This window comes from Mustela putorius, unplaced genomic scaffold, assembly GCF_011764305.1.
Source record: "Mustela putorius furo isolate JIRA1106 unplaced genomic scaffold, ASM1176430v1.1 tig00000698_pilon_pilon_pilon, whole genome shotgun sequence".
Classification (NCBI taxonomy): domain Eukaryota; kingdom Metazoa; phylum Chordata; class Mammalia; order Carnivora; family Mustelidae; genus Mustela; species Mustela putorius.
The window spans coordinates 9,862,127-9,881,935 of NW_025421449.1; the positions used below are offsets into that span (position 1 = coordinate 9,862,127).

The 19,809-nt window shown below is 57.0% G+C and overlaps 1 protein-coding gene across 3 annotated transcripts in view; it reads right to left on the reverse strand.

The window, feature by feature from the left end:
- Positions 1-19,809, reverse strand: part of ZCCHC24 (zinc finger CCHC-type containing 24) — a 60,514-nt gene that overhangs the window by 11,336 nt on the left and 29,369 nt on the right. The gene's annotated exons all lie outside the window — the stretch shown is intronic.

Sequence of the window (19,809 nt, forward strand, 5' to 3'; positions counted from 1 at the left end):
TGTGCCTTCCCTGTTTCACTTCATAATCTAGCTCGGGCATATTATTATTATTGTAAGATACATCATGGTCTATCTTCTCCCCGAATCAGGACACACAGTCCTACTGACTTGTGTTTAATGGCTGTACCAGTGTGGAGTCTCCAGGAGCTCCAGGGTCTGCTCAGTGCCATTACAGAGCTTCCGGGTTGGTGTACAGACAACCCTATGATGAATAATCATGTGGATGTGTGGGGGGCGGGTGTCACATTTTGCACATGGGAGAGGACATTTGTGGGACAGATGCTCAGAAGTAAAACTGCGGGGTACGTGCACTTTCAATTGTGAAAGGTAATGACGAGTTAGTCCCAGCTTCCACCGCACCACAATGCAGGGGCACCAACATAACGTCCTATCTCCTTGCTGGAAGTTTCCGCCGTCGCCCATCTAAGAGGCAGAAAATCTTCTCAGAGTGGATTTGATGTGTATGTCTTTTATCACGAACAACAGAGAATTCCCCACGCATTTAAGAATCGTCGTGTTTCCTTTGCTGAGTCTTGGTGTATGTCCTTGGTGATATTTTTTTTCTCCTGGGGTTTGTGATTTTTCTTGTGGATTTGTAACTGCACTTCATCTATTGAAGAGACTGGCTCTCTCCTGCATGGTGTTTTTTTTTTCCTTTTTGTTTTAAACCGCTTCAGCGAGATAGGACTCATACATCCCACATTTCACCCGTGTAAGGTATACAATTCAATGGGTTTCAGGATACTCACCAAGTCTAACAACCATCCTTACAAGCAAAGTTTAGAACATTCTGTCATACTCTCCCGAAAGAAACCCTGTATCTATTAACAGCCACTCGACAGACTACCCCCACTGTCTCACCTTCCCCAACCCTGGGCAGCCACCAGTCTATAGATTTCCCTGTTATAACTAGTCCATCCAGAAGAGTCATACAATAATTGTCCTGTGGGGCCTGGCTTCTGTCTGTGTAATTTTTTTTTTTTAAGATTTTATTTATTTATTTGACAGCGATCACAAGTAGGCAGAGAGGCAGGCAGAGAGTGGGGGGAAACAGGCTCCCTGCTGAGCAGAGAGCCCGATGTGGGGCTCGATCCTGGGACCCTGAGATCATGACCCGAGCCGAAGGCAGAGGCCCAACCCACTAAGCCACTCAGGCACCCCCATGTAATGCTTTTAACCTCCATCCAGGTAGTAGCACCTATCAGTACTTTATTCCATTTTGTTGCCAAATGATACCTCATCATATGGCTATGCCGTGTTTTATTTCCTTGTTCGTCAGATGACAGGCATGTGGATTGATTCTAATCTTTGGCTATTACGAATAATACTGCTATAAACACTTGTGTACGAGCAGCACGGTATTTTATAAAGTTGGATTCGTTACTCCAGTGTTTGAAAATGGAAGATGTCACCTAGAACTATGACCACATTGCTCGAGAAATCTTGGTGGTGACTATCAGCTGGGGTCAAGGAGGGTCCTCTCCATTCCGGCCAGCGGCTCCCTGCACTGACATCATATCTTCGGGGCTTGCACGCTCCGGGTCTGAGACAGGCTTAAACACAGGTTCTACGTCAGCACTCTTCAAGGTGTGGGTCCTAGACTGTGTCCGCGGCATTCCCTGGGAGCTTGTTAGAAATGCAGACTCTCAGGCCTCACCTTACATCTACTGAATTAGAATCTGCATTGTAACGAGAGCCTCCAGGAACCCATGTGTCATTATGCTTATTACGAGGTGATCTGTTTCTACAGTAATGTTCCTCTGGGTAATTGCCCATGTACGAAGGACTGCATAAAGGTTAAGCACACAGACTCTGGATCCCAATCCTAGCTTTGTGATCTTGGGCAAGTTACTTCACAAGAGTAATGACAGGAACTACCATATAAGGCTGTTCTGAGGATTAACTGGGATAATAGGCAGGAAACACTTAGAACAGTGCCTGATACATAAAACAGCGGTGTTAGTTATTATGACGATTTACGAACACAGAACAATAGCAGCACACAAAGTGATCATTGCTACCTCTGGGAATCATCTTGTTCCCGGGAGCCAGCACTACCGCTTGGTGACAGCCTACTAGAATTTCAAGAAACACTAAAAAGGGACATATGTGCTGAGTATGTGAATCTAAATCTAGAAAGTGACAAGAATATTGCCCTGATCTCTTGGGCCTGCGGCCGAATATCTTTTGGATCTTTCTTGGCCTTCCTGGCAGCCATAATATCCTGGTGAGGAGGTTCTGTCTGAGCCCTAAGACAGGGCTGGCTCTCGGCACTCGCAGGTCGGGGAGAGAGGCTGGTCATGCCAAGCGGAGCCCTCAGTGTCCAGGCTCCAGGCGCCCTGCAGTACAGGAGTCAACATATGCCTCGGAAAGCACTTTGAGCTCTGTTGGTCTCAAGCTAGTGGGTGTGCGGTAAGCCCTCTAACCCCTCCCAGGGCTACCTTTCCCACCTGGTGCCTGGAATGTCAACATCGAAGCCACTCTAGCTTCTGTGCCCCCCCTTCCTCATAATGCTGAAAGAAGTACTACGTGAACTCTTTCCCGAGTGTCTCTACTCTCCAAGGCACCTCCATTCAAAAGGGAATAACAGGTAGGCCTGGGGTGACTCAGTGACTCACCAGGGGTTAGGATTTGAGACCCCTTGACTGAAAGGGGACTGCTTGATTCTGAAACGGATAGGCCCTGCAGCTGGGGCAAAGGGCGGTGGGGGTGGGGGTCAGAGGGAGGGGGCACCCAGCCGAGTGAAGGATGACAATCCCTGGCAGGGCCGACAATTTGGTCCCAAAGGGTTTCTGCTTCAGAGACGAGCAGGAAGGAAGCCCACATGAAAAAGATGATACAGAGAAACCGGCACCACAAACAGAAGCCGGCAGACGAGAGGCAGGAGTGAGGGGAGGGTTGGGAAGCAACACTACACGGTGTAATTAGAAAACCAGCCGTTCTGGAGCCATCCATCAGGGAGTGTGAACTGCTGGGCAGGGCCCAGGGACGGGGGGGCCCCAGCCTCCTGCAGGACCAGAGGTCCTCGGCACACCGTTCCCACCCGGGGAGGGCCCTGCTCTGACACCTCCGTGCTTGGGACGTGACCCACAGCACAGAAGTCCCAGTCAGATGCCAGTGATGGCCTTCCGCCCCTGCCCGGGACAATCTGGGGGACCCTCCATCAGTTACTCAACCTCTCTGTGCCTTGGTTTCCTCATCTGGAAATCTGGGAGAATGGTAGGGGCCTGCCCTTCAGCGCGGCTGGAAGGGTGGGCGGCATTCATGCCTCTGAAGGGTTGGCTGGCTGGCTGGGCATTGCTAGCGCTCTCTGACCATCAGCAAGGTGATTTTCTGCTGGAGCTGGTAGCCGCTGCGTTCTGGGTGAGGCAGAGGCTAGGGCTGAGATCAGGACGTGGAAGTCACGGGAGGAAAGCTCCAAACATGAGAGGGGGTCTGGGTGGAGGGTGGGCTTGTTATCCCCGGGGGCTGGGGAGGTGGCAGGCAAAAAAACGGACTGCGTTAGGTGTCTTCACCTTCTAGAATTTTCAGAAAGGAACCAAGAAAGAGAGAGGAAGGCCACGGAAGCTCTGCAGGGGGCTGCTAGCAGAGAACAGAGGGAAGAGCGAGGGCAGACGCTTAGGAGGCACCACCACAGCCTGTCAGCCTCCCACTCAGCTCTTCCCATAATCCTGTGGGGTGAGGAATATCATCAACCCATTTAACAGATGGTGAAACGGTGGCATGGGGCAGGGGCAGGACTTGCCGAAGAGCTTCCAGCTTCCGGCGTGTGAGGCTTTGCCACAAGGCTACCCTGGGCTTCCTTTTGCTGTCTGTCACCCTTAAGTGATCCCCACCACGAAGCTGAAACCCCCAGCCCCTCTGCTCAGCCCAGCCTGGTGGCTTTTGCACCCCTGCGGGCAGAGGGGAGAAGTGACCCGCAGGGCAGGGGTGAAGAGGCAGATGATGCAGGGAGGGAAAGATGGGCCAACGGGCAGCTCTCTCAGCCCAGCAGCGAGAAGCTGAAGCCGCTTCCTGGAAGGACTTATCCCAACACTGTTTATGCTTACAGAGGAAGGCAGGGCCAAAGGGAGGAGGAATTTTTGACGAAACAAAGGCTCCTCTACCCCCCACACTTTCCCCCTGCCTCCTCCCAGAAAGGCCGGCCTCTTCTCATAAACTTCAACATGAAACAGACACTGAGTGCCCAGCGCGCTGCAGGGGCGGCCGCCCGCCCTGGCTGGGAAGGGTGCCAGGTCTGACCTGCTCTCTTGACCCGGGCCCCTGCCACGTACCCCTCTGGGGAATCACATCAGCCAGCAACCCCGGGCAAAACTCAGTGGCGCTCAGACACCACCCCTTGTAGCACAGACAGGGCCTCTGGGGGCCAGAGAGGCAAGGCAACTTGCTCAAGGACACACAGCAGGCCACGGGCTGAGCTGAGAGATGGGGCTGGGTCCTCAGACTTCCACACCACGGCTACAATCCCTGCACGGGGCAGCCTGGGAAGTGGATGGTCGTGGCTGCTGTGGGGGAGGGGAAAGGAGGTGGGCCTAGGAGCCACAAGAGCAAAGCTGGGTGGGGCTGTGGGAGGAGCCATCCAGGAAAGCCTGGGAAGAGAGGCAGATGATGCTGACATTATCTGGGCACTTTCTCAGAATGGCTCCATGTTTTTTTCCCAAAAGTTCATGCGATTTCTTAGGGTTGATGGTAAGATGGTGAGCTCCCTGTCACTGGGGGTATGCAAGCAGGGGGCTGGGTAAACAACTATCAGGAAGGCTGCCGAGGGGATCTCTGTTTTGGTCAGATTATTCTGAAGGCACTTCCCCCTCTGTAGTACTCCAGCTCTTACTGAGGAAAGCCGACCAGCAGGTGTGGAGAGGGGGTCCTCTCAGACACTGCTGGGGGTAGGGTGTATTTCCTACTAGATTCTCAGAGCACAACTAGGCAACAAGCCTTCACACTTTTTAGAAATGTCCATCCCCCCAGCAAATCTATTTCCGGGAAACCATCCTAAGGAACTGATCAGAGTTGGGGACCAACAGGGTGTTCAAGAATGTTCATCACGGGGGCGCCTGGGTGGCTCAGTGGGTTAAAGCCTTTGCCTTCGACTCAGGTCATAATTCCAGGGTTCTGGAATCGAGCCCCGCATCAGGATCTCTGCTCAGTGGAAAGCCTGCTTCCTCCTCTCTCTCTGCCTGCCTCTCTGCCCACTTGTGATCTCTGTCTGTCAAATACATATATAAAATCTTAAAAAAAAAAAAAAAGAATGCTCATCACAGCATGGTTTATGACATGCAAAACTAGAACCGTCTAAATACCAACACCAGTGCTCTGGCTCCCTCAGTGATGTTACACTCATTGGATGAGTGACAGCGAACCATTAAAATACTGATGAGGAATTTTTTTAAGGGTTTGGGAAAATGTTTATAAAGAAAGCAGGACAAGTGATAGGCTGTAAACGACTCCCTAAAGTAAAACCGTAAAAAGGAAAAGTGGGCATGAAAAAGGCTGTAAGGAAAAAGGTCAGAAGTGTTCAGAGGTTGCCTTTAGGAGACAGGATTCTCTGTTCTAATTAATGAATTGTCTTTAAGGAGTAGGTATGACTTTGGTGGAGAGGAGGAGGATGGCTCATCCGCCAACTCCCTGGCCTGCCAGCCCCTCCTGCCCACAAGGGGGCGCCCCACGCTTTCCCACGGAGGTGGCAACCCATGGAGATGGCAACGCTGTCCATACCTGCCCCCCGCTTTGCCCCTGCAGGTGCATCCACTGGGGCCCGCGTGCTGGACACTGGCCGACCTCTGGATGCTGGTCGTCCTGTTGGAAGAGCTGCCCTGCCCCCAGCCACGGAGCAGACTTCCCACCTCCTAGATCCTACCGGCTCCCTCAACTGAGGACAGCTGGGAAGTAGCCACACCTGTCACATGACATAAGAGCTTGGCCAGTCATTCTGCTCGTCCGTTTCCCTGCCCCTGCTTCCTGGAGTCCCACCCAGAGTAAGCCTTGAGGGTGATGCTTGCTCTTCCCTCAGCCCCTTTTTAGATAGAGTCCCTTTGGCAGCAGGAGGACATTGTCACCTTGGTAACTTGTGGCAGAGAATCCCAGGGACCCAGTGCCCAGGAGAGGGCAGCAGGGTAGGACTGCGGAGGCTCATGTCATGTCAGGACTCCGTGCCAGGGTCTGCCCCAGGATACACGGCCTCTGCTCTCGGGATCTAGGGTTCGGCTGTGTCCCAGCCACACCCCAACCCCGACCACACCACCCCCGCCGGCCTGGGAGGGCAGCCTGCGGCCCACCAAGCTCTGCGACGGAGGAATGGCCACACTCCTCACAGGTCTTGCCAGGGCCAGGCTTTCTTGGTATTCTTACAAACACCACCTCCTTGTGCGCTAGGCCTGGTCTGTCCCAGTCTTCGGAAAAGAACACTGAGGCAAAAAGAGGTTAAAAGAACTTGCCCAAGGCCACATTGCCGGCAAGAGGAAGAGTCTGGATTTGAACCGAGGCCACCTGACTCCAGCCCACTCTCTCCATTGCCCTGCCAGGCTGGCACAAAGATGAGAAACCCACCCGGCCACGACGCGGAGAAACAGGGACCAGCTGGTACCGTCAACGCACCGGTCCTGGCACGCTGGGCGCCCTTGGGGGCCTCTCTTCCCCTCGCTGGGCCTCAGACTCCCCACCTCCAGAATGAGAGCGGCACCGACTGCTGGACCTGCTGGACAGGGTCCCTTTTCTCTCCGGGGCCCGCTAGTCAACGTGCGTCTTGGCAGCCCCACTCCTACTCCCCTGTCTGCTGTGGGGCGCGAGTGCAGCCCACGGTGCGTTCAGCGGAGAGGCAGGGCTGCAGCCGGGAGCAGCGGGGGAAGGAAATAAGGACCAGATGGGCTCCTTGCCGGCTCCTCATCCCACCGTGCCTGCCTGCTCTGCTGCAGCCGGGGGCCTGAGGAGCGCTGGGCCCAAAGTCAAGAGAGGAAGAGCCCTGGGTTTAGGGAGTTTGAGATGCCCTTCCACAAGGAGGCCCTGTCATAGTCCCAGGACCATTTGTGCAGCTGTGCTGGCCCTTCCTGGATAGTTCAAGAGGGTTCTGGGGACTCTTTCTGGACCTTAGGGGTCCTTCCTGGAGGAGGCACTGCCCCGCTTCTGGATGCTCCTCTTCCAACCCCCCCTTCCTCAGGCTTACCCTTTTGCCCTCCTGCTGTGTGGGCCAACGTGGGTTGAACAGGGGCTGTGGCCAGAGGCCCAGGTTTGGGCCCTTGCTCTCCCACACTCATCACCAGTTTCTTCGCCTGCAAGCGAGGGGGCTGTTCGAGAGGATCTGGGACACCGACATTTAATGAACCCACTATGTGCCAGCCGCTTCCCAACCACAGCCTCCCCATTTGACAGAACAACAAACTGAGGCTCAGAGAGGCCAAGTAACAGGTGGCAGGTCCCACAGCCATGGAGTCTAGACTTGAGCCCAATCTGCTAGCTCCAAAGCAACCCTTCCCTCCTTGTGCACAGCCTCTCCACAGAATAGCTATGAGAAAACCAGAGTACATGCCTGTTTCTAGGAACATGACCCCACCTCTGACCTCAGCCCGTGGACCCTGCCTCAATCACTCATTCATTCAACTAACAGCTATGGATTACCTAGTCTACACCAGGCCAGGTAAATACTCCAGGAATACAGATGAGGAATGTTCTCACAGTGGGGCCTTCCAAAGGGCTCAGTCCCGTGACCCATTCTCCAACTGCGGTCTACACCAGTCATGGACACGGTCAACCACACACTTCTAGCTCTGGCCCAAGTGAGACTCACACCTGTAGAAACTCTCTTGGACCCATATCCTCAGGCAGAGTCTACATGTCACCCTCCCAGGCGACAGGCATGGAGCCTGTGCGTGATGCTTGAGATGATCTCTAATTGATGCAACAGCCCTACAAAATCAAGACTCTTAACCCTAATGACAGAGAGGGAAACTGGGGCTTGGGAAGGGGCAGTGACTTTGTCCTAACTGACATAATTAGTAGGCAGTGGCACCAGGTTCTGGGCTCAAGTCTGTCCCATGCTGAGACCCACTCTTTTCCTACCCTGCTTTGGGGACCCTCCAAAGACTCCCACACTCACGTGTCCACACACGTGGCCTGTGGAGGCAGGCAGGAGGGCCGCCTCGGTGTCTGCAGCCTACGGGTCCACGCAGCTGCAGGGTCCACGGAGGCCCCAAGCAGGGATCAGAGGGACAGGTGGGCCGGGCTGGGCGGCCTGCAGGCTGCTGGGAGGGAGGAAGGACGCTCCAAGAGGCCACCCTGGGTTTCCTCTGGAGCCTCAAGGGCCCCCTTGTCTGAGCACAAGAGTCCTGGCCACCTCCCCCCCCCCTCGGCCCCCTCCCCTTTTCTGGGTTCCTGCCGCAGCCCAGCATGGGCCCAGAAAGCCCAGCCTCCTGTCACCCCTCCCGCCCCGTTCCCAGCCCAAAGCCGCAGCAAAAATGCCATCCTGATTCCACAACACTAGGGTTTGTCAAAGTGCCGGGAACAATGGAAGCTTTCACAGTGCCAGGAAAAGGTCTCAGGAAAACCCTGGGGAGGGGGCACAGAGTGGGGGTGTGGAGAGGAGGGAAGAGCCCAGAGAGAGGGGAAAACAAGGCGGGGGGGGGGGTTGGTGGTACGGCAGAGAGAGGCAGGGCAAGGGGAGGCAAAGACATCAGTTACAAAGGACAGGGAGGGTGAGGTGGGGTGGGAGCCAAGAGCCCCTGTTGGGGACAGGGCAGCAGGACAGGGCAGTCTGGGAGAGGAGGACCAGGGAGGGACAGGACGAGGTTAGAGACGGCGGCGGGAAGCGAGCTACAAGGGAAAGCGGAAACGGACACACCGAGACCAAGGAGCCCCTCCAGGCACCCCGCCCACGCCCCCACAGGCCTCCAGCTCCCTTCCTGTGCCCCCAGGAGCCCTGGTGACAGCAGGGCAGAAACCCCTTTCTCCAACCCCACCCCGAGGCCAGGCAACGAACGCGAAGCCTTTCAAGGCTAAACTTTTTGGAAAGCAAAGACTTTTGAATCACATGAACAACCCCTCCCTGAGTTATCTGTTTCCTGCTTCTGGCCTTCCTCCACTAGCAAACCGCATGGATCAGAACTCAGGGGCGGGGAGGGGAAGAGGGGCCAGTCCGAAGGGGTGAAAAACATCCGAATCACAGCGATTGCAAAAGATGTGGATTTTCCTCCCCTTCTGCGCCTGCAGAGAACAGCGGCCCACACCGCGGCCACTGCAGGAGGTGGATGGAAGACTCGCAACCAGCCTGCGGTCGGCCCATAGCTGGATGCTACCGAGTCTGAAAACCGCTGGTTCCGAGTAGGCCTCCCGGTCCCCGCACATCCCCATTTGGGTGGCCCGTCTGACTGTGCCCCTCCTTCCCCCACTGCAGACAGAACCTGGGGTCAGCAGGGCAGCCTGCCCAGCATATTTTAATGAGCACAGCAGCCTCGGACAGCGCCCCGCCCCACCCCCAACTGTAGGACTGAGGCAAAAACACCTTAGGCATTTGAGCCCCTTCCCCACGGGGCCCAGATGACCTTCTCACCTTAGTACCAGCTAGCTACTCCCCCTCCTACAAAACCTACACTCAAGGACAGCAAAATCACTTTCTGCAAGTGCTGTGTACTCCTCCCCACCCCCACCCCTGCCCCCGGCCTCTGCTCTTGCTGTTTCCAATGCCCTAAACGTTTCTCTACCTGGGGAATGCCCCTGCATCCTTCAAGGCCAAGCTCAAAGGCCACGCCCTCTGGCCTCCCCCATCCCAGACAGAGTTAACTGCCCTCTCTAAGGACTTAGTTCTGAGTCCCAGGCTCCTGCGCTAGCTGAGAACCCTCCCACCGCCTCCCCCAGAGAAGGCCCCAGCTCCCCAAACTCCCAGGGGACTGTGTGGTCTGCACCACTCGCTTGGCTGCGGGTCATGTCCTGCCCTGACCCTGCCTCCAGAATGCCGGAGATGATACAGCATGCCAGAGATTGCATCCCGAATTTAACCACTTCTGCCTTCTTGTTTCCCACCCATCAGTATGTGTGTGGTGGGGACGGGGAGCCCTCTGTATCTCCCGCTTCCCTCGGAGTCCCAGGTGGGGCTCGGAGCACGTGGGCTCTAAGGGCACACGGGCACGGGCTGTGCCCATGCTGGGTGAAGTGTGCAGGCCAGGGCTGAAGTCACACTGGCGGGAGGGGGCAATGCAGGGTCCCGGTGTGGGCTCTTTTGCTCACAGGACACCCCTCCTGGGATGCACTGACCACTCTGGAGAGCCACCTCGGGCTGGCGACACTGTTTTTCAGGTTGGGTGGTCCCCAGCTCCACATCTGAGGCCATCCCTGGCCAGGCCAGGCCACATGTGACCAGCCCAGCCCCACCTGCTGGAGGAAAGCTCTGCACTAATCCTAGGGGTGCTGCTGGGGACAGGAAGGTTGCAGTAGGGTACCTAGTGGTGATCTTCACCTGGGATGAGGCTTTGGTACAAGCGCCAAAGCCTTAGGAGGAGGGGACAGGGGAACTCAGCTCAAAATAGCGATGGGGGAAGGGTGTGGAGGGTGGCCCAGAGCCAGAAAAGAAATCTGATCTGTCTTGGCCGGTAAAACCCTGAAGTCAGCAGTTTGGGGCCACTCTGGCAAGAGCCAGTGCTGGGGCTCCCACGGCTGCCTGGAGGGAGGCTACAGGCCCGACCTCCAGCCTCAGCTCTACCCTCACACCAGTCCCTCCTCTCTCTGGGCTTCGATCTTCTCAGGCCTCGGAGGGGTGGAAAGAGAAGCAAGCTGTCCACCTCTGAGAACCTTCCACGGGTGAGTGCTGGAGCCTGAGTCGCTCAGGAGACCACAGCCACCGCAGACAGGAAAGGACTGTACTGAACGTCCACTGCCCACCAGCACTGGCCACATTCCTGGCCTGCAGGAGGCTTCATTGTGATCCCGTTTCCAGATGAAGAAACAGAGGCCCAGAGAGGTTTTGTCACCTGTCCAAGGCCATCCAAGCAAGTAAAAGGCAGGCCTTGAACTCTAATCTTGTTGGCTGTTGTCCAATTCCTTCATTGCCAGGTGAGGTCCCGAAAGCCACGGACTGGTTTCAAGGCCACCTGTGGCAACTGTGTTTGGGCAGAGCGGAGGTTCAGAGGCTCCCATGGGCCAGCCCAGCTAGCCACCGGCTTTTCCTGTGGTTCCACGGTGTCGGACAGAAACCAGAGAACAGGCTGTGGGCAGGGGGGGTGGGTGTGCATACAGACCTGTGATGTATATGGGAGCCTCTCATGGCCACTGCCACAGCACAAACCTACCTGTGCTCTTCCCTTTCGGGGTGGGGACCTAGCAGAGGAGGAGCTTCCCTTATGGTTCATGAGGAGACAGAAGCCTCCCATTTCTCACCTCCATAGCCCAGACTGCTGCGGGCCTCACTTCTTCACCCGCAGACTACACACACCTGCAAAACCATCCCTTCCCCGCTGCCCCAGGGCAAGAGTGCTCAGCACAAGGCAGCAAGGCTCCGGAGGAGCTCTGCTTCATGTCCCCAGAAGCTCCATTCCCCTCCCTGGGCCCCAGGGCCCCCGCCATAAAACCCTCACGGGTCCTGCCTGTGTGCAGTATAACCTCCACCAGCCATTCCCTCTTCACTCTGATCCCTACAGGTGAGGGATCCAAGACACAGAGAGGTGGGAGATTTGCCTGATGTCACACAGCCAGGAAGCAGTAGATCCAAACCCAGGCCTGGCTGACTCCCACAGCACCACGTGCCTCCCAGAGGGTCTCCACTCTGATTCTGGGGAGGTGTCCTTGCCCTTGCCTGTGGCAGCTGCATATGAGGAAAGAGAGTGTGCCCATCACTGGAGCGGGGTGGGGGTTCCTGGCTAACGGTATTCGTTCTCACATTCCCCTCTGTGCACATCAGTCTTTCTGTCCGGCCTACCCTGTCTCCCCACCTGATCCAGAGGAAGCTTCCTTGCCCACTTTCTTTGCCCACTCCTACCTGCAGGGACCTTTCTGGTCTCTGCACCCCCCCGGGGTGGGGGGGCTCATCTCGTCACTCTGGGCCACGACTCCTGGGGCAGCATGACGGCCCACTTCATACCCGTGAGGGCAAGCAGTGCCCTCGCCCCCCACAGCCTGGGTGCGGGCCCCTCTGCTGGGCTTCTGAGCCAGATCCTTTAAAGTGCTGACGTGGCAGCATGAGCCAGACGACCCTGCCCTCACGAGGGTCTTTGCCAGAAGAGCGGTGTGGGAACCTGGCTGACCGGTGCTCAGTGTCGCGCTTAATCAGCACCGTGGGAGGAATAGTGACCCATTTTCCTTACCAGGGAACTAAGGCTCACTTCCAGAGCCACACAGCTGAGAAGTCTGCTTTCCATTTCCCTGACTCGAGATCCGCCCACTCCTAATCCTAGAGTATAGGTTGTTTCTCGGGCTTGGGCCTGCATCTGAACCATTTGGCGGGGCAGAAGGGTCGGGGGTGGGGGGTGGTTCACTATAATATAGGCTGCTGGTCCCATCCCCACAGTTTCAGAACCAGTAGGTCTGGGATGGGCCCGAGTTTTTGCATCTCTCACAAGCTCCTTGTGCTGCCGGTGCTGCCGGTGCTGTCAGCCCAGGGACGTACTGTGTGAACCACTGCTCTAGATGATATGAAAGTAGGTGTGTTGCTCAGACACTGTCTTCTCTGCCCCACTCCCTCCCTACATGCCCATTCTGTACCCTGGAAACTGAGGCACCCAGAAGGCGAATGAGTAGTCCCAGCCATACAGCAAGTGAGGGTCAGAGCCCGGAGTGGAGCGCAGGGCTCCTCACCCCAGGAGCGGGACAGTGAGGCTGCCGGGCTGGAGCCGGGCGACAGCCTGCGGTGGGAGGAAGGGCCATCTCTTTGAAAGCAGGACTGGCGCTGGTGGAGGTGGCGGCGCGGGGTGCTGGGGGAGGGCTGGCCTGGCGCTCCTGGCTCAGCCCCAAACCTGTGACTCCTCAGCATCTGGAAACCATCACAGGGAACAATGAAGGGAGCAGGGGGCCTGGCTGCTTGGGGGCTCTGGCCCTGTCTGTTCAGGAGAGCAAAGGAACTCAGGGCCTACAGGCACTCCCCCCACCAACCCCCGCCCCTGCTGTTTGCCTTGGCACTGGCATGCACAGCTCCCGAGGGGCCCAGCTATCAGGAAAAGTCAGCCTCTGAGCTACAGATGTGGGGGCTCGTGGCCAGGTTGGGTGCCCAGAAGTCAGGAGATTCTGGCTCAGCTCCCTGCCCAGGTTGCAAGACTCCCCTGCAAGCTCACTACTGTGGCTCTCTGGGTCTCAGTTTCCTCACAGGAAGCTCAAGTACCACCCCAACCGGGCTGACGGCTTACCATGTCCTGGCAGGTACGTGACCGGCTTCATGGCTGGGCCCGTGTTGCCCCTGGGGGTCCCACTAGTCCTCCTCAGGCCAGTGGGGACCAAACAACCAGGCCTGGAGTGGGGAAGGGGCTGAGGCATGGTCGCTGTGTGCGTTTACCCCTCCTGCCACAGATTCTCCCATTCATGGCCTCAACACTTCATGTACGAGTGCCAACTACCTACAAGGCACTGGAGCAGGGTGCCCAGTGGGACTGACAGAACCCTGGCCCCCAGGAGCTTACGGTCAGGTTGGAAAGAAAAACCCAAGCATCTCATTCAATATTACACTTCCGAAGCAGTGAGGGGCCACCTCGGACCGGTGGGGTTTCTTCTTCATAGGGGGGGGGGGGGGTGGTGGAGGGGAGATCTGTCCCAGCCTCTGAAGCCTCACACTGACAGCTGCACCCTGGCCCCAGCCGCCACCAACATGCTCTGTGACCTGAGACCAGCCCCTTCCCTTCGTGGGTCGCAGTCTCCCTTGTATCAGCAAGAGCGGGGGAAGAGAACCAGGAAGGGCCGGTTGGTCATCCTGGGTATCATTCCAGCTCCTTGCTCCCGGAGGACTGGCCTGAGGAGGATTCTCCGGGCAAGGAGGGTATGACTGAGGAAGTGCCCGTGGGCTGGGGGGTGATAGGCACCCATGTATTGTGCTGGCAATCCTGCCCTAGGTCCCTTCTGCTGCAGACGGTCTGTAAGTGGACAACACGCAGGCTGGAGAAGCAGCCAGAGTTCACGTCCCAAGGTAGAGACCATGGCTTCCTTCCACCTCTGAGCCTGTAAAAGACACCTGTCCACCCCTGCCATGCCATACGGCCATCATGCCTTCAAAATGGGACCCAGGGGTAGGAACACTTTAGAACTACAACTCCTCCTCCTCCAGGAAGCCTTCCCTACCAGCTCTTCCTGTAGACCCAGCCTTGTCCGCTGTGGGCCACTGTGCTCTGTATATCCCTGTGCAGGCGGTACGTGGGATGTCTAACTTGGTTCGTGCGTCTGTTGCCTCATCCTCTGTCCCCTCCCTGGGGAGAGAGACCGTGTGGGATTCTTCTCTGATCCCAGGGCCCAGCATGGGTCTGGCACAGAGCAGGGAGCCTCTAGGGAGGAGGTGAAGGACAAAGTGACCATTTTGGACCTTACTATCAGCCTGAAAAAAGTAGTTAGAGGAAAAAGTCAGAAGGGGTTGGGGAGGCCTGGGGAGGGGGGGCAGGCAGTAGCCTGGCGACTTCCTGGACAAGCATGCCGGCTGATGTTCCTGGTCCTCAGTGTGGCTATTGTCCCTGCTGGTCCAGAGACTGAGCTCAATAGGGCCTCTGTCCCTCCTTGGGCAGGCCAGCCTGCGCGGTGGCATCCCACCCGGGCAGCTGGGAGGCGAGGCCCGACACTTCCTGTCCCCACTGAGAGCGTTCAGAAGGGCGGGGGGAGGGGAGGAGGCTCTCAAGACAAGTGCCCATCTATGTCCCCTAGAGGAAGGCTGCCCAGCTGGGGGAGGAGGTGGGAGAAGGGAGAGCAGGGCTGGGGACTTGCTCACTCCTATGCCTCAGCCCCTCTCCTCCCAGCCAGCCGTCTCTCTGAGCTGGAGCTTTCAGGAGGGCCACTCTGGCCCTCCTGCTCGTCTTTGAACAGGCCAAGCACATCCTTGCCTCACCTCAGGCCCTCCGTTCGTACTGTTCCCTCAGCCAGGCCTGTCCTTCCCACAGACCTCTCCCATCACTCCTTCCTTGCTTCACCTGTCTCTAGCAAGCCATCCCTTTTTCAGAGTAGCTGTCCCCGACAACTCCAGCTGACCTGACCTAACCCCTTAGCACACCCATCTGTACCCATTTCTTCACCATCTGATGTCCCACTAAAGCGCAAGCTGCATTCTTCTGCTGTCTTCTTGTTCACCATGGTACATGCCCAGTTCCAGGAACAGAGCCTGGCACGTACTAGACACTCAGTAAAGCCATGTCAAATTAACAGAGAAAAGTGCCACACTTCAACAGTGATCTACGTACCAAGAGATGGGCTCTGGGGAGCAGAACCCTGTGTTCTGGGAGCACAGGACCAGGATGGTTGGAGAGGAAGCACAGGGAACGCAGCAGGGCCAGATGAAGATAAAGGGCAGGGGAACCCCTCGTGGAGAGGGCTAGGTGGCAGGAAGCATGGGGAGCTTCCGGAGAGCCAGACCACACAGGCTCCTAGGTCTACACTGCAGGGCTGGATGGTAGTCCTGGAGCCGTGAGGCACCAGGGAAGGGTTTACAATCAGGGCTGGCCAGAAGAGCCTGGAATTTCCAGAAGGTCTCCGGCTGCGCATGGAGAATGGGTTGAATGGGGGTCGGGACTGGATGTGAGGACACCAGCCAGGGAGGGGGTGTTGCCCCATGCTGCCGAGAGGAGCTGCTGGTTCATTCTGGGAAGGAGAAGTGGAGAGAGGACAGACAGGGGACAGAGATCCGCTCCCCCCCACCCCCGGCTTTGGTTGGCCCTGGCGAGGGACAGCCAGGAGTCAAGAATGACTCTGAGGTTGTCTGACCTCAACCATCCTGCATGGCTATGGGGATGGCCAAGGACCCCCTCTTGGCCGGTGGTTGGAGCAGGGGGAGGGGGACAGGGCAGGGGAACAGCAGTGCGCTGCAGCTGGCAGTGATGGATGGAAGGGGGACAGGCCATCCCTGGGCAGCAGGCAACAGCGGTAGATGGGACAGCCTCATGACAGCTGTCTGTCCTGGCTCCTTCCCAGAGGTCCGCCCTGAAGAGTTGCCGATAACCCTGTCACCTGAGCTGGTGAAAGACGCCCCTGGGGACAGGGTCCACCACAGAGCTGACGTGGAAGTGGGGTCAGCTACCCTGCCATGTGCTAATTATCACACACACGCGCATGTGTGCAGACACACACACTCCCCTGCCAGTGAGCACAGGGGCTCAGGGCAGGAAGGGCCACGCTGGAAACTCCCATGCTCCCCATGGCCGGCTTGGTCCCAGAACAACTGATTCTTCAGAGCCCAGAAGGAGGAGGCAGTGGGAGAGGTGTGGAGTCCCAAAAGGGAGAAGGCCCTTTGGAAGGGGAAGGAGCTGGATGTGGCTGGAAGGAGCACCTCCTGGAACCAGCTTCTCCAGGCTGGGGCCCCACCAGGGCTCCCGGAGGGCCTCCACGCCACAGAAGAAGGCCATTGCACCTGACTCCGGCCGTGTCACCAGGAGGGCACATCCGCCCTGACGGCGGGGCAGTAACTCGGTACAGGCACCCAAGACAAGCCCCCTGGAAGCCCACCATCTCACACGTGCTCCTTCCTGGTCCTGGTCTCCCGCCCTCGCTTCATTCCCAGCAACCGCAAAGGCCCGGATGGCAGGGGTGGCGGGAACCACCTAGGAGATGCTGGCATGTGAAGGTCTGGAGCAAAGCTTCCTTGCTCTGCCCACAGAGGGCCATTGAGCCTGTGCACCGAGCTGGGCCCTGGGCGGCCACAGGTCTGCAGATATGCATGCACGCACGCAACCCGCACAAGGAATGACACACACAGGAAGGTCTCAAAGGCACACACCTTAAGATGACCGCCAGCTCCACTTTAAGTCAACCCATAGGGAAGCGAACGGTCAGGAGCACAGCAGTGGCCCTTCAGGCTGCTCCAGGACCCAAAGGGAGGCCGGTCTGCCGAGCTTCCTGTCCACCTCACGGCTCCCCGGGGCTTGGCAGCAGCGAGAGCCTCTGTGCGAGTGTACCAGCATATCGGCGAGGGGCGGACGTGCCCGCACGCACACTCGGCGCTCTGTGCACGGGTGCCGAGTGTGTGGCTGCACAGAGCCCCTGCTCCACACCCATCTCCACCAGCTTTAGTGGATCGGGTGGAGGCCCGGCCACAGGCAGCCCTGGACTTCTCAAAATCACACAAATGACTGTCTGGAAAACTGAGGGAACCATGCTGAAGGAAGGAAAACTGCAACCACCTTTCCCTGTTCTGGAAAATGTCTCTCTATGCCCTGGCGGTGGGAGGAGACGGCTGCCGTCTAGCTCCTGAGCCCGCCAGGTGCAAAGTGCAAGAGGGCGCAGGCCATACGGCTGCGACCCGAGTTCGAGGCCTGCCTCTGTCATGACTGGCTACAAGCACCTGGGGGAGCTGCCAAACCTCTCTGAGCCTCCGTACAGGCTCCCCTTCGCTCCAGTGGGGGAGGAATGATGCGTTTTGGGGGAGCCGAGAAGATTTAATGAGCTGATGAATGCACAGTGCTCAGCCCAGAGTTGGGACCCAGGAACTAGCAGAGCTCATCATTGTTACAGGGACACCTGTCTAAACGCTCAGATGCCCACCATCTCTATAATCTTTCTTCCCTATCTTGCCTTGGGTAAAAACCCAGAGAAGTGTCTGAAATCCCAAATTACCACCCTCCATCCCGCCCAGGGAATATAAATAAGCCCAGTCTCCATCTCCTTCAGCAAACATGAGGAATGGGCCAGGGCCGGGTCGGTGCTGCGGGTGCGGAGCGGGCAGTGGACAAGGCTGGTCTCCACCCCATCCCAGCCTGTCAGGGTTTCCTATATAGAATCTCAGTTAATCGTTTAACCAATAAAAAAAAAAAGAATCTCAGTTAGGATCCACCGGTCCCCAGAGAGGAGCTTTCTTGAAGTGACAGGGTGAGGACGGCCACCCCACGCCCCACTGCTTCCAGACCACCGTCTGCCTCCCAGTCCCCGAGCCCGACGCTCCCTGGTGCATGCCAGCCCCGGTCCTGGGGGAGTGTAACGGAAGACAGTGTGGTCTGACAGGCAGGAAACGGCCAGGGGAGGTCATGTGGGGCAGGGAGAGCTTCTCCTGGGCCTGGTGTGTGAGCGGCCGGCCAGAAATGTGTGATCCTGAACTGCCGGGCTGGTCCCCATCCCCTCGGAGGGACCTAAAGGCTGACTTGGTCTACAGAAGGTCCGTCATTCTGTGCAGTTAAGGAGGACTAGTCGGAGGGCGCCTGGGAGGGGCTGGCCTTGGCCACCAACCAGCTCCCTCGGGCAAGTCACCTCCCACTTCCAGGCCTCAGTTTTCCCACCTGGAACCAGGGTGTGCGCCTGTGTGTGTTTAGGGTTGGGCTTTGGGTGGGATAGACTGTCATGTCCTGCACCAAAACTGACACCCTGGAAGATGACAGCTCAGTTTTGAGACAGGGCCAATGCACGAAGCTAGCTCGAGATGTTGCTACACGCCTCGCCCACCGGCCTTTCTGCTGCAGATCAGACATGCCCTCATACTTGCCCTGCCCTCCACTCCTCTACCGCGGGGACACAGCCGGAACCGGAGCACAGAGAGCTCTGTGGGGTCTCTGCTCTCCCCACCCCCACCCCTTCCCCCAAGAGAGGCCAGCCAGGCCAAGCAGGGGAGGGGGCACGCATCCAAGCTCGCACAATCACCACCTTGTCTTGGGGAGACAAAGGCCAGGCTCCGGGCCCTGGCGGCCAACTGCCTTAGATGAAATGACAGATCACAGAGTTGCTGAATTTAGAATTTCTTTTTTCAATGTTAGTACCATAATAGCTTAGATTCTTAGAATCCTTGAAAGTCCGTCTAATAAGACGTTAGAATCTGAGATGCAAGGGATCTTCATTTTAAAGGACAATAGTAAGAGCAGGTTGAAATCCAGAGAGCGGGATGAGTGCAGAACCGCACTGTCTGGGTACGGAAGGATCACAGAACCTCAGGCTCTTAAAATCATATGATTCAGAACAACCAAGTATCAGAATCATCCCGTGTAGAAGCCTCCTCCCACAGAACTGGAATACCTTATAATCATGCGATCTAAGAAATCTGGGACTGAACATCATACAGTGCTAGAGGGGGGACCCCTGGAATGTTCAGTTCCGAGTTTCATGGAATCTTGTCGTCTTGCATCCCCAGGTCCTTCCCCTGCGGCACCTGCCCGAGCTCCCCACCACTTCAGACCTGGGCGAAGATACACACCAGAATCACCTAGAGAGCTAAAAAAAAAAAAAAAATGCCATGGGTAGGCCTACCCCAGATTTCCCGCATCAGAATTTCCAGCACCAAATTTTAAAAAAATTCTCCAGGTGATTCTAATGTGAGGCTCCAATGGAGAATTACAGATCTGGTCCACTTCCTTCCATGCAGGTAGGCAAACAGATGCAAGTAACTGGTCCAAGGACCACAGTAGTGGTCCCTACCCCAAGGTCAAGGCCCTTAGCCTTCCCTTGTTTCCTCTACCTGGACCCTTCTGTCTCCAGGGGCCCTGTTCCCAACTCGTTGTGTCTATCTCACAGCCCCCCTGCTCCAGGGGTGTTCCCAATGGTCTCGGGGACCGGGTGGGCCAGGACAGAGTGAGACACCTGGAGGCTGCTGGACTCAGAAAGTCAGCCTCTCCCTCATCCCCAAGCGCATGCTCCAAGCCCTCCATACCATTTCAAAGGGAGGCTGGAGGGACACTTTAAAGGTCATCAATGTCAATCCCCAGCCTCCAGAGAGACCTGTAATGAAGAAACGTGCCAGGC